The 15,387-nt window shown below is 43.3% G+C and overlaps 1 protein-coding gene across 2 annotated transcripts in view; it reads left to right on the top strand.

Moving 5' to 3' along the window:
* Window positions 1–15,387, top strand: part of CLMN (calmin) — a 96,882-nt gene that overhangs the window by 32,191 nt on the left and 49,304 nt on the right. The window lies entirely within an intron of this gene.

Genomic DNA, 15,387 nt, shown 5'->3' with positions numbered 1-15,387 from the left:
GCTCCACCAAATTATGCACGTGCACAAACTTCTGTAACTATAAGCTGTTACACTTGCCTTCATCCTCCCTACTTGTTGTATTAATATCTTTGTCTGCAACTAGGATCTGATCTTGCACCCACTGAATTTTTTGCCATTGAGCTCAGTGGGGCTAAATCTGGCTGCTGAAGTAAAGGAGCTGCTCATCTCTGCCAGTGTCACATGCACAGAGCTGCGTACTAAGGCTCTGAGCACAGTGAGGGTCCTCCAAGGGCCTCAAACCCTCCAAGGTTTATATAAACGTATCTGTCTGCGGTCCAAACCCCTGAATACACAGAAACACATACCAGAATTAGATCCAGATCCTTGGATCAGCCTGATACCCCATGCATTTGTCCTTGGTTGGCATGTTGTCAGATGGGCGAGCAGCACATCTGTGGAAGAGGGGTGATGTAGAAGTCCCTAGGTGGATGTTACAATAGCTTTATGCATGTATTTGCCTAGGTGTAGGAGTCATTATTATGGCTTCTGGCCTACTTCTCAGCAAAGCAATTAACATGTCCAAAAGGTCTTGCCTTAAGGCTCTCACAAGCCATGAATTATACATTTAATTCTGTATCCTCCCTTCCATTTCTCTAACACACTCTTTCAGAAGATAGTGTAATGTTATTTTCACCTCATACAAAAATATGACAGCCTGGTTCTCAGAGCAGGAAAGCAGAAAAGCCTTTCCGTCTTCTCTTCACAACATACAATTTTTTTCTTTTTTTTTTCTTATTTTTTCTTTTCTTTTCAGATGGTGTTTATGAAAGAAAATCGTTGTTGCTAGACAATAATATCTTTAGGCTATTCAGTACCTTCCCTGATGAGAGTCCTGAGAGAAACAGCAATCTGCTGGGCATTCACCAGCAACAGCTGCTGCCTGCCTGACACCATTAAAACACAGATTTAGCATTTATTTACAGTACCACGGAGCAATGAACCTGGCCACTGTCACTCCAATATAGTGTAGCTAAGGAATAACACAGACTGCATTTACGTGAGTACACTCAAAAGTTAATCCAAATTAACTTTCTGAAAGTCAATTAACTAAACCTCTCTAGATGCTGGCATGGTGGTTCCTCTGGCTGTACCTCAGCTGTTTATAGTTAAATGTAAACTGAATTAGGGATGGGTTTTTTTCCTCTGCTAGTGTTTTACTTGAGACAAGCTGTTAATGTTGCGGGTCTTATCGCTGCCTTTTTGAAGATGACCAGAGTCCTGGCAGCAGATGGTGGTTGCGGAGCAGTGAGAGTGGCAGAGGAGAGGACCCTGACCTTCAAGTTTGGACTGTTGGGCCAAGCGTGTGCTTTGTCCCAGGATCAATACATGTGGAGCTGGGCTCAGTCACAGCTGCTGGTGCTGGAGGCTGTGCTGGGAGAGGCAGGCAGAGGAGCAGTTTAGCTGGAAAAGCCGAACACAGAGCCCTGTCCTGCTGGAGCGGTGGGGCTGAGGCTAATTTGTGTGCAATTCTGGCTTTTGCTTTTGTCGTTGCCTTGAGGCAGTGAGGAGGAGTTGTGTGGCTACTCAAAACAAAAATAGGCTAGGAAAGAAATTCACGAGTATTTCTCTGCATTTCTGTCTCAACGAGAAGCTCACTGGGGATGCTTGAGCTCTCCTTAATAATAAGGACACTGCAAAGGGGCTGCATGTCTGTGTGTGGGGGGTGCAGCTGACAAGGCAAGGTTATATACCTTAATGTGTCTGGTTCCTGGAAGGAGTTTATTAGTCCTCTCCAGACTTTGGGATGCTCCAGGGAAAATTCTGCTTCTCTAAACTTTTCTGTGTATCCCTACGCTGCCCCATGGCTATACATTAGCTGTTCATCTGCTGATCCATGGAATACAATTATTCCTCCAGCCTTGTGGAAAATGCTCTCCTAATTCAGTGCCATGACAGTGAATATGGGGGGAAAAAAAGGCTTTCAGCCATTTCAGGAGCTTGCAGCTACCGCCTCTCGGGAGTCCCTGAGGAATCCTGCATGCACGCGAGGGAGCCAGCTTGTCTCTCAGATCAGTTATTTGGAAGACAGAGCCACCCACACTAGCGATGGTAATTCGGGGCAGTGTCAGCTGGGAGGTAATTTGGTCCCAGGGCCCATCATTTTGCTGCTGGGGATTCTCTGCGGATGCCGTGATTGCAGCGTGTGGGGGTGGAGAAACTCACAGATCCAATGCCCAAGCTGGTGAAATTATACAAGCTTTGTTTCCAGTACTGGCGTTCCCATGCTTTCTTTGCCCTTCTGCACTGAAAATCAGTGATCAGATGAAAATCATTTGTAAACTGAGACTGCTTTTGGACTTGTAAATGTAAAATTTAATTGTTAGGATGAGAAATATTTGGATAGTGAAGTTGCTGCCATGATATAAGCAAGGCAAGGTTTGTAGAGAGAGGTAATATCTTTTATTAGCCTGGTTGATAAGTTGCTTTGTTGTTTTTCCAGCTGCTCTTTGTTGGCTTAATAAAAGCTCCTGCCTCACCTCATACTTTTTATTCTGGCATGCTTGTCTGAGTAATAGAAATCAATGAAGTTAGCCTAGTGCAAGTGGTCGTGTTTCCAGACTGCAAATTATGAAACAAACAAATTCAATGTTAATTTGTATAAATCCATATTATTTATTGCCTTTCTTGTGTTGCTTTTGTTGGCTAATTTGTGACTATTGAGGAAAAAAAATACGTTCTTTCATTTATACGGAGTAATCTCTTGAAAATATATCATTGACTCAATAGTATGACTACAAATAAGTAAGATTATAGCAGTGACTGACTGAGAATAACAAGTAATCAAAAAGCACAGTTGGAATCTGGCCTGACTGAAATTACAAAGTGTGAAATTTTGGTCTGGATAGGTAGCAAACGGATGGATTAAATTAAAACTGTAAGTAGGAGAACATTGTTTAGCTATGCTGCCATAACCCGAGTTTTACGGGGTCTGCCTGATCCATGAACGAAGTCACCCAGCAGTGTTTTGTGGTAAAAATCAACGCATAAAATGCGCCTATCCGGCTTGCAGGCTAGTTAGTAATTCCAGCATGTATAATGTATCAAAACAAGAAGTTTAATTGCTTGAAATGTAAATATTACAAATCATACATACAATTTCCCTAGCTTATTTGACTGTGTAGGGCAAGGCCTATTTGAAGTTCATCCTACCTTAGTTTGTTTATGCATGGAATATACTTGAGCAGTACTCCAGGGAGGGGGCACAAGCAAAGGCTGGGAGATACCTGAATGTCTCCCAAGGCTGGGAGATACCTGAATGTCTCCCAAGCCCTCACCTGGCTGTCGATGTTGCTCCAGGGTCAGATGTTCCCAGGAGCAGTGTTTGGACCGAATTAACTTTTTCTGTTCTTGCGATGGCTAGCAGAGCAAAGTGGAAATGTACTTGAATTTACTAAAGCAAGATTTGATCTACTGGTGACAGAACAGCATCTGGGAGAGCTTTGGTGTAAACAGTAGGGAAGCTGTCGGACTGCTTGCTTTGAAACTATTTTGTCAAACATTTGATGAATGTTGATGAAACTTGATGAAAACACAGTCTATTCCTACCTGCAGTCACCGTGACTGTTGGTATTACACACCTGGAAGGTCCCTCTTGTTGACCTAGCCCTCATTAAAGCTGTGTGTTTCTCATAGCTGCGACTTAATGACAGACACTTTGAGTTGTGGCACTTTTGCTGTGTTGTGGGTGTGATTCCTGAACCTAGCTGTGCTGTCTTGTAAGACCCACAGGACTTTCTTTACAATTTTGGCTTAATGGGTGGCCTTTCTCTCTCTTAAGCCCTAGATGTCTGGAAGTTGGACCTTCTCATCTAGCTCTGTAGACTTCCTTTGAAACTGTGATTTTTCCCCATTTTTGAATGGTTGGTTGCAGTACGTGGGAATGTGAAATGCTGAATGCTGGGCTGGGAAGACTCTCATTTGCTGTGAGAGAATTAGGCTCAATTTCTGCCTCTTCTGTAACTCTGCAGACACAGAAAAAGATTTGGGGCCAGCAATATAAATGCTGTAAACTACAGTGTAAGCCCTGCTGCTGCTGGGCTGGTAGGAGCAGCAGGGAGGAGGCAGCGGTTGCCCTGATTTCCTTGTGACAGAGTCGGCAAACACTAATCCTTCTCTGCCAAAGGGAAGTCACCCCACTTGCTTGCAGGGAGCCCTCAGTCACGTCAGCCTGTGTTTGTGCCGTACACGGTACGAGAGCAAATAAAAGAGCAGAGTGTTCTCAGCTGAGCTCCCCCCTCCTCACCGTCCTACATAAACACTGCCTTGTTTAGGCAGCTTGGCTAGTCATTTTTATTTCATTTTGCCAGTGCAAACTCCTTTCCTTTTTCTCCCGTGGTGTTTATAGAAGAGTCTGATCCATCTATTAATTGCATGTGGTCCTTGCTTGCCATGTCTGACTTGGAAATCTCCAGGTTTGCACACCTGCACCATCCTGGGTGAAGACTGTAACGTTACCAGTGAGAGTTGATTCTCCCCTGCCATGCTGTATTCTGAACTTAGCCTTAACTGCTAATCCAAGTTCTTGTTTTCTTTCCTAATGCAGACTGAATATCAAGTACTTATGCACAGGTAAAACTGCTAGAAGAGTCAATCAGGTTAATGCTGAATTAATGGGACAACTAAGTGGAAAAAAAACCCTGGGTATAGTTGGGAAGTTCATCTCTGGAGCAAGGCAGGGTGCTCAGACTTACTTGGCAACGATCCATCATGTTTCATGTAGCCCCAAAGAGCAAACTGTTTGCCCCTGTGGAAAAGGGCAAACAACTCTACCAAATCTGAGTGTCTGTTAATCTAAAAAACCCCCTCCTTGTCTGGTGATTTTGGTCTTTTTTTTCTTTTGTTACGGTGTTCCCTTTGCCTCTTCTTCCCCATCTCACCAGACTGAAAACATACAATATCATTAAATAACTTCTATCGAAATTTGAGCTCTGATAATTGAAAAACTGTTCTTGCAGAGCTCATTGCTTTTCATAGCCAAGCATGGAAGTGTGGAGCAGAAGGCAATTCTAGTCCTTCCTCCCTAAAAAAAATATCTTTCTCTCAGAGAATTTTTGTGTGCATAACTTCAGCAACACTCAAAATGTAACTTTGTCCCTAAAAAAAATATCTTTCTCTCAGAGAATTTTTGTGTGCATAACTTCAGCAACACTCAAAATGTAACTTTGTTCTAATGATGTTAACGTTTTTAAACAGCCATTGAAGTGGTATTGCAAAAAAACAAAACCAAAAAAACCCCAAACCACAAAACCCAAAAAACAGTGGAAAGCCCCTACAACACCCACTCAGGTAGGTGCTAACTCCTCTCAAAGAGCAGCCTGACTATGGGCTCCCTGTCACTTCTACCTTAGCATGGTGTGCTACCTTGTACATGTCTAAACTATGTTGAGCTTGTCTGGAAGGAGACTGGAAGTGCTTCAGGGTAGGAGCTCTGTGTGTGTGTGCATGCGTGTATAGCTATGCAGTCTGGATCAAACTCTCTTTGATTTCAAGCTCTGCTAATAATTAACCCTCAGCTTGTAATAACTATCCAGCATAATGATAACCACACTGCTGGCTCTTGTCCACAAGGTTATTAGGTACCTACTACACAGCGCATGCCTTCCACTCCATGTCTGAGAGCTGGTGTCTGTGAATGTGGATGAATGTGAGAGAGTCTAAATTAGGCACACTTTCCAGTATCTTTTTCCAAATTCTGTTACTTCATAGGCAGATGTCAGTTCATCTGTCCTTTGACCTGTTGTGTCAGGCTTGGAGAGCATTCTTCTTGCACAGACTTCATTAGAGCTCTTGAGCATGCACTGTGGGCTATGCTCTCCTGTTTGCATTAGTGGTGGTGCTTTTTCATGTTAAACTGCTTTGACAGTGAACTGTGCAAGATTTAAGTCCACATCTGTTTTATCTAGACCATTTTTTCCTTCTTCCATGTTATGTGAGGGTGGGTAAGCGACGCAGTAGTTGGGTCTCTGTGTATCTAATCATTCTTTCTTTCCAGCTCCTTGAGGTATGGAAGGCACAGACAGGCATTAAGTGTGTTTATTGCTGCTGATCACTGATGCTTTGGCAGCTCATGTAGGAAACATTACTAAGTAGTGCAGAAATTAATGTAATTTTTGCTTAAAATATCATCTGCTTTAAATACCCCCTGCTCTTTGTTGTTGGGTGGTTATTTCCTTTGCCCTAGCTGCATGCCCTGAACTGATTGTCATCAGAGCCGAAATCCTGGCACAGGCAACTCCGCTGTGGAGCTGCGTGATTGACTCTCATTCTGGTGGCTGAAACTTAGCGAGAAGAAACTTTCCATTGCAAAGCAAAGGGAGCTCATGCAGCCTGGGAAGGGGGAAGGGGAGCAGAAAACTCGTCTGCCCCCCTGCCTGCACCTGACCTGGCACAGTGACCCCACATCTCGCTCTGCAGATGGACGCGCTTCAGTCCCCCAAGTAGCCGATTTACAGCCTCTCCTTAAGTGCATGTGTGAAGGAAGGGGAAAACTGAGCTGTAGTTAATCTCATGTTTCTAAGCAACCAGGTAATTCTCTGCAGCTGATTCCTAAAGGGAAATTCCTGTTTTCCTTCACCCCTGCTCAGCAGCAGCAAGGGACACCTTCCTCTCTGCCTTGTCCGGCTCATGGGACATGAGGACCAGCTGTTCAGCATTTCTCCAAATGTTGTGGGGGAGGGTGAGGAAGCAAAAAAAAGGAAGCTTTGTTAATGGTCTATAACAGGTAAGAGGGTGTTCATTGCAAAATCAGTAGAGTAGAGGGAGTGTGGAAAGGTTAAATGTTTTACACAGGGCTAAACTGAACATCTCAGTCACTAGTGCGGGCTTCCTCTGCTCCAAAAAGATCAAAATGTCTGAATAATGTCTTGAAAATCCAGTTTACAGTGAAACCTCTGTTTGCTCTGAAGTTTTGGTGATAAAAATGACTGAATTCTGTTCCGAGTCTGTCTGAGCTCCTTGGAGTGACTATAAGGGAGTAGTCTTTTATCAATAAAAGATTCCTAAACTTGAGACTGTAGAAGTAGGAGTAGGAGGAAACAGATCAAATGAGATCTCTGAGCTTCTCTGTTGTCTGAAGGATGTGAATGTCTGGTTGGGGCTCCAGAATAATAATTTTGAGAGTTTTTTGGTTTTTTGTTTTTTTTTTTTTTTTTTTTTTTTAAGGAAGCCACATGAACCATGTACAAGCAGTTAAGCTGCAGGGACCTAAATTTGCTCAGCTCCACCACTAGTGAAAATGATGTGTGGTGAACCCGGAGGTGTGCTGGAGTGGTACAGGAAACTGGGCAATTAGCTATAGTCCCAGCTCCAGCCCCAGTGGGGAACCTTGGTGCCTGCTCAGTGAAGTGGGGTTGGAGAACTTGAGAAATTCTCCTGTGGGCCCAGGGACATGTTTCTGTGTTGCTGAAGGCTGCCCATTTGACCAAATACAAATGTGAGTTAGACTGGCCGGGGGGAGGGGGGGGGGGGAGGAACCAAGGAGTATGATAGTAGTCAACAGGAGGGAATATAGTTAAGAGAAATGGCCACACCTTGGCCATGTAGGACAGATGCATCACTGTCTTAACTTGCCGGGTGTCTGATAATCCGAAGCACAACTGAGAACTGGTCCCTGTTCTGTGTATTGATAAATATGTGCTTTTGGCTGCTGTTGCAGATGAGATTCTGGGTCAGATGGACATTTAGGTCTGATCCGCCCTTCCCACTGTCCAGAAATATGCATACTAAACCACTTGCCGGAGGGTTTTACAGCTTGGTTGACCAGATACTGGGAGCACATGGCTTTAGAATATGTCTACAAGACTGATGTGTTTAAGCCTTTAACAAGCATGGCAGTTTACAGGGTGGAGTATTGGAGTAGGCAAACCTTTTGACAATATTGCTTCACAGTACATTGTATCTGGAGTTGTAACTTGTGGGAAGGGTATTCGTGAGATGGACTTGCCTTTGGCTCCAGTGCTGACCAGGCACAGTGCCTCGTCCCGTGTACCTCCTTGCCGACCCCAGAAGAGCCACAGAACCACGATTCTGTAATGGGCAAGCAGCTTCTTCCCCAGCATCACCCTGGCACTTAGCTGGTTTGCTTACTTGTAACACAGCTGAAGGTTCATGTAGATATGACCAACTGTATGGCTGCCCTGCCCATCGTGCAGCCTGTGCGTGGGCTTGCCTCGCGTGGCATTGTGCAGGGGAACACAACCAGGCATGCCCGACACTGGCCAGTTTTTACTTCAAGGCAGGAAATGATGTCAGGGCAGATTACATGAAATGGCCAGGAAATCTTCCAGTGAACTCATTTTAATCTTGGGTCTGGATATGTTTATCTCTTTTCATGTAGCCGTACAAGAGCATGTATCACAGGGCAGCGTGGTTCACAGGCTTCCGCTGTGGAACTAACACCAGCATAGCAAGTCCTGTACCATTACGTGAGGCTATGGGTTGATACCAAGGAGCAGTATCTGGCTGATACCTGGCAGCATGTGCAGATGCAGAGTAGTAGGAAATACAGTGAGATTGTTTCCCTCTTGTACCTTTGAGGATCTGACCACAGGCAGAGCGGAAAGATTAATAGGCAGGAAGTGCCTGAGAAGACAGAGAGATTAAAGCTGTTGTAATTTTGGTTTGGGAGCACAGCAGAAATATTCTAGCTGACACCACCAGAGCTGCATTTGAGGTAGCTGTTTTCTGTCAGACATGTCTCCCCTCAGCACCAACAGGGCTTTCATCTCTCCTTAAATTAGTGTTAATTACAAGTTATTAATTTTTTAAACAGCAAAATGCAGCTGAAAGCAATTACCCCTAATTGCTAATCTGTGTACGTACACCCAAAATGGTAATCTCTTCATCTGAACACCCAGTTCTCACTGGAGTCAGTCGATGCGTTTCTGCTACCATTTGTTACTTAAGTTTTGGATCTCATGATAGTTATTATTTTTAGTGGCTTCTCTGAAAGCTACAAAATCTCCTGCAAGTGCTGTGATCTCCTTGAAAGCATGGTCTTGTTAACTGTTAATGAAGCCTCAGTAAAGAGATGTACTTTGGTTTTGGAAGTGAAGCTTAAATGGCAGTTGTTGACACTGGGAATTACTCAATTCTTGCAAGTTGTGCCTAAAATGCACCTGAATTTCTGTTAGATCTTGATTACATCTGTGAACAACGTTATGCTTTTCCAGTAAGCTAAAGACCACACAGATGCTGTTCTTGTGCTGAAACTCATGGTGCAGTTCAGTGACGACCTCTTACAATCCTAGGTCTCAGATTGCTTTGGACTTTAAAAATTTAATTCAGAGATATCATGGCTTCTCTTTCCATCTGCATATTTTCATCCTTGCCGGTGCAGGAAAGGTTCAAAGCTGCCAGATTCTGCCAGTGGGAAATGGCCTTTTTGACACTGCAGACACAATCTGGTGGAACAGATTGTTAGGTGGGTTAACAACTGACGGGACCACCTTTGGCTGGAGTCCAGGAAACCAAAGGGCTGACGTACGGCTGGCACCAAGTAGTGAGCAGAGTACTCAGGGCTCGATGCTGGGGTCCACGTTGCTTGACATTTTCATTGGCAGGCTGGTGAAGACACAGTGTGCCTTCCCCGAGTGTGCTGATGGCACTAAACTGGGGGGAGCAACTGACATGGCAAGTGGGAGAACCTAAAACCAGAGGGATAAACCCATGGACTAGGCCAACCTGAAGCTTGTGGAGTTCAGTAAGAAAAAGTAAGACAGTCTGCACCTGGGCCAGAACAACCTCTTGCATTGACAGAGGCTGGGAAGTCACTGTATGACTTGTAGCCTAGCTGATATGGACGTGGGTATTACCGTGGCTGCCAAAAGGTGCCGGCAGATAAGAAAGTTGCGAACAACCCAACAGTGCACCTTAACTGCAAATAAGGCAAACCCTCTACTAGGCTACATTGAGAAGGTCACTGTCAGCAGAACGTGGGGAGTTTTAATGCCCCTCTAGTTGGTTACTGGGGAGGCCGCAGCTAGAGTGCTGTTCCTGGTTTTGCCCCACCCCAGGTCAAGAGGGATGTGGAGAGGGTCCAGTGGGGGACTACAAAGATGGTAAAATGACTAGAGCATGTCCTAGGAAAATCTGTTTTGGGGTATGAGCTTCCAGACGTCTCTGCCATCCAGCATGTCTGTGACTACGTGAGGAGTGATCCAGTGTGCATTTGTGTGGTCTCTGTTTTCATACAGTTCTTCCTGAACTCTGCCTGTTCACAGTTCCAAGGGAGACCTGAAAAAATATTAATATATGCTAAGGGAGAAAAAATGTTAATGAGTAATTACTAATCATTAAAACAAGAACTTTTCTTTTTCTAAAATAGCCCAGCTTTTAAAAAGAATTGAAGGAGGAAATACAAATGTTTTTTATGCAATCTAATCTCAGTGATGTTACAGAGCTGCCTGCCCTGTTTAGAAGAAATGCAATGTTGCAAGTGCTCAGGAATTCCTTTCCAGAGGCCAAGACCTGCACCTGAGCCCAGTGCTCACTCTGGCTGCTGCCCTTTGTGCTGCCGTTCCCACAGCCAGCAAACGCCAACTGCAATGTAGTTGCTCTTTGGAGAATATTGGTTGTGACTGGCACTGAAACACTTAATCCTACCATAGCAAGGGCTCACTTGCAAGTGCAAGGAGATGGAAGACTCTTCCATGATCTGTCTTCAGGTGTTTTTGTTCCGTTTAGTAGGCTGAGTATTCAAAGGGACTTTGTCTTCAAAGCTGTTCTCTAATTTTTCTTTTTTTCGCGTCCTTGCTTCAAATGATAGATCCACCTCTTAGCCTGAGGTGTATCTATAGTACTTTTCCTCCAACTAATAAAGGATAAGAGGACTTCTGACTGTGCCGCTGGCACTTACAAGCTGTCAGGCTGTTAAGGAGCAAAGTGCAGCTTCCAGCTCTGCTACAGACCTTACACGTGTCTGTGGGCAGCAAAGCCAGACTCCATCGCTGGGCTGTAATACAGAGATTTCTGGAGCAGAGGGGCATTTGTTCCACCTTTTGTCCTGCCTGGGTAGGTGTGGATCATGCTGTATGTGTCCAGCCAGTTTCAGCGAGCCCCGGCAGAGCTGGCAGACCCCTTGGAGGGGCTGCCAGGGACAGCAGCTGGCAGCAAGCTTTGCTGCTTCAGTGGGAGCAGGATTCTTAATAGGCTTCACCTATGGAAAGTGATTTTGCAGGCACGGTCTATATTTAGCCAGCTTCTCTTTGTGCTGTATTAAGTCATTGGAACAAGGTAAGTTTATTGTTTTATTTCTACCACTGTGGCATCTTGCAGCTAATGTAAGTCAAATTCCACACCCTGAGCATAGCTCCTGTGTAACCGTGTGATGTTTCACCCTTGTAAAATTAAACTGGGAAGAGGGAATCTTCATCTGCCTGTAATGTGCCACCAGCATGGGGAAAACAGGAGCATGAATGCTGTGCAAGGCAGGGCCGCGTCTGTGTGATGAACACATTACCCAGCTGAGAGCCGGAGTGACTCAGGACCAGTGGGTGAGCGCTTTGCAAGTCACACCTCTGCTGCCAGCCTGCTCTGCATATGCCTGAGTGAGTGATCTTTGGCTCTGCTGAGCTTTTTCTTATATATAAAAGTCTCGACCTGTTAGATATTATTCTGCTCCTAACTAAAGATTCAGTTCTTGTACAGAATACCTACTGCCTTTTAAATATTCATTCCTTCAGATATGAAATAACCAATAGAGAGGTTCCTTTTATGGTTAGCTGGATTTAAAAGGTAGCAGCCCCTTGTGATATTGATATTTAAGCACGAGCAGGGACAGAGTCCTGCTATCAGGCCTCCTGAGATGGTGCATCAGCTGCTGCCTTTGGGCAGCATAATGCATAGATGCTTGAGGGGCGTTTTTGTTCATTTTGTGCTGACCTGAAATGTTACAGCTGGAGTGACTAGGTACGTGTAACACTTCTCTAAGCACAGCTGTCTCAGGGCAGAGTCAGAAATGAGTTATGCATTGTTCTGGTTTTCCAGCTTGTTTGGTAAGGAAAGGAACTACCTCTGTAGATGTGTCACTTTATCTGCTGTGAGATGGAAAGAACTAACAGAGAAGGGAAGAGGAACAGGTAACTGTGTACCAAGATTACAGACAAGATCAAAGACTGAATGGGGAAGTCAGCACCAGCAAAACAGGGGAGTAGGAATGATAAATGCAAAGAAGGCAAGGAGGAAGGTGGTTCTTGATCCTTACGTCTTCAGCCACTTGTGCAAAACAAGTTTCTCCATTTAAATCATTGGGAATAGGGTTGGGGTGAGTAGCTAACAAAACGTGTAATTAAACTTTTCTAAGTCAACAGTGCATATACTTTATTTTGTGGCTTATCACAGGATAGGTAGAGGTAAGGATTAGGGACAGAAGGGAGAGAGAAAATGAACTCTTAAGATAAGGACTTCTCTTGTAGTGCAGACATGCTGTCTTGCAACAGCCGTGCAGATACAGGATAGCTGTCCATTCTCCTGTGTTAACATACATTACACGTATTTGGTTTGTATCACAACTCTGTTACACTTTTAAATGCTTTTAGAATCTTGATAATTTTAAGTTTGTCACTTTTTTCATAGAAATGCAATCAAAAGATTTGCTTTCATCCTGAGACCTTACAAAGTGCTTATGAAAAGTGGTGACGCTGGGGCATGGAGCTGAATTTATTTGCTTCTCTCACGTTGGTGGCATATCTCAGCAATCCTCTGCTATGACTACCAGACTACAGATATTTCTGAAAATACAGCCATTGGATCACTGAATATTTGATTAGACATATCATAATTTTCCATCCTGTGTGAGGACTCATGCTTTGTTTATGAAGTGTCTCCAGTCTGGACAGCAGCAGAAATCTGTGTGATGTATGTGTGACTCAGGAGACTAAATAAAATGGCTCAAGGGCTATTAAGACATACTTTTGCATGCAATTTAAATAGAAATAAGCCAGTGCTGCTGCCAAGACAGGCAGAGCTATAACACACCCTTTTCCCCCTTGGCTCGTACACGGACAAGTGTTTGTGTGACTGTGCAGTGAATTGGATCGAGTGACCAAGTTAAAATAAACGCTTTTGTCCACCAGGTTAACTTTGGCTGGCATCAAATCCTGCATCTGGTTTCCCATAGAATCACGGAAGGATTTAGATCACTCTTCCCTATTTCTCACTTTGCACAGGCCATTTGAGTTTGTGAACTGCTGGAGAACATTAAGCAAATCTTTGTGTAAGGGCGATCTGCATGCCCTCACCGGGTATGTAAATTGTGAATCCACGATAGAAGTAGGAAAAAACAGATGTGGCACTACATGTCCTTTAGTGCTACATGACTAACTCGACAAAAAAGAAACCAATTCATCATTCTGTTGGATCTTTTCTTCCTGATGAGATACCTGATTGGTATTGCAGACTTGCAGTTGTGAAATGAGATACATATTGTGTGGCTGATGAAGCCTGTTGTAGGCAGTTATTTCTCCATTTCTGCTTTTGATTGCTTCCCAGGATGAAGATTTGAATCCATCTACCTTAACATTTCTAAGTTAGAGAGTTTAATGTTTTAGTTACAGCCATTTTTTTTTCAAGACCAGGTAATGGATGATATGTGATTGAGTTATAAACCTATTTGTATCAAAAGTAGTAGATAAAACTTCCTTGCTTTTAAAGACTGTCTCTCACTACCATCTGTGAGAGTATCCCTTCCTTTGTGAATAAGCTCTGACCCAGCCTTTCCCCAGCCAGTATATTTACAGGTATCAGGGTGTTAGTTTGCTTCCAGACCTTCACTGGCAAGGAATTGAGGGCAAAAGCGGGACAGGCAGAATCTGTTCTTTTTGCTCTGTGTTCAGATACCTTCAGTGGGTATAGAAGGAAGTCTGAGACTAGGTTGGATCACAAGTGGCTGTGCTAAAATACAAGATGAACAGAGAGCAGACTTGACATTTTTCCCTCCTTCTGTTTGATGCCAGGACCACAGGCTAATGGGCAACAGCCTAACATATGAAGGGTTTCCTAATGCTCCAGCTCATTAAAACCAGGGGTTGTTTTAACACTACCTAGTCCATAGGTGTTAATATTGAATATATAATATTGAATATACTGTACGATAAAGCACCACAGGTGACCAAGATCACATGTGGGCTTACACTTACTTCCCTGCTGAAGTCGCCAGAATATGCAGTTTGGCAGCTCCTTGCTTACATGCCGGCTGCAAGAGACTAGATAATAACTGATGTAGTCCAAAACTTGGTGGTAAAAAGTTAACTTGCAATTTGTTTCAAATAATAAAGATGCTAGGTTAAGTTTATATTAGTTCAGCATTTTGAATGATGTGGGTTTAAAAAAAATAATCTGGTTCTACAAGCTTTAGGATGGATTTACTGTACCGTTGAACCACAGTGTTCTTTGTTGATTATGCTATCAAATTACTATATTTATCTCTGAAGATAATGAAAATTAATTCAAAATTGACTTTTCTTTGCAAAGCTTTTGGAAGCAAACTCCTGGCTAGGGAAACCAGCCTTAATCCAGCATTAACAGTACCTTTTTGAATGATTTTCTGTAAAAATTGTAACACCTATATTTGGGACCCAAACTACTGTGGGAAATAAAGAGTGCATATAGGTAAAAATCACACTGCCTCTAACTGCTTTTCTTGTCATATGTCTTGGAAAATCAGTAAATGCTAAAAAAAAAAATAATATTTTTTGTAAGGGTAGGGGTGCATTTCTCTGAAAGCATTAAGCAAATACTTCACCTGTTTCAGAATGCAGCATAAAAACTAAGCTGGCAAAGGAATAAAAGATGATGGAAGTAATCCTGTTTAAAAAAAAACTGTCCAGAAAACACTGGCAGCTTACTAAGAAATATCTAGTGAGTCATTTCAACAGTTTGTTGAACAATAGGTATATTGTTTTGGCTCCTAACATGTAGGTGACCTGAAATCTCCAAATAATGCTTCAGGCTCCGGCAGTGCACCAGGATATCTGTCTTTTTCTGTGAACACCACCACTGTCTATGTGGCACCTTCTCAATCTCATTCTTTTCCTGCTTCTGTGCCAAGAGAGGAGACTTAAGGTGTCTCTCTGGAAATGTGGCTGCAGGGCTTATATCCTCTTCACAGTTTAAAGATATTTTGTAACTAGCAGAATTAGATTTGGGGTTCTGCAAGAAAAAAGTTCCTTCGATAGGTAGAGAGAATAAACTAGTTAAAAATTCAATGATCTTTTCATTCCTTATGATTCAACAAAACTCAGTACACTTTCCATTTAAAAAGCCAATCAGCAGCACAGTATAACTTTAACCAAAACTTACAGAAACTTAATGCTTCAGTAAATTGCAGTTGGATTGGATAGTCCTTCTCTGGAGTTACAAAAATCTCTG

Source organism: Falco punctatus (assembly GCF_963210335.1).
Source record: "Falco punctatus genome assembly, chromosome: 7".
NCBI classification, from domain to species: domain Eukaryota; kingdom Metazoa; phylum Chordata; class Aves; order Falconiformes; family Falconidae; genus Falco; species Falco punctatus.
The sequence above is the reverse complement of the archived record's forward strand: the minus strand, read 5'-3'. Positions and strand labels throughout refer to the sequence as shown.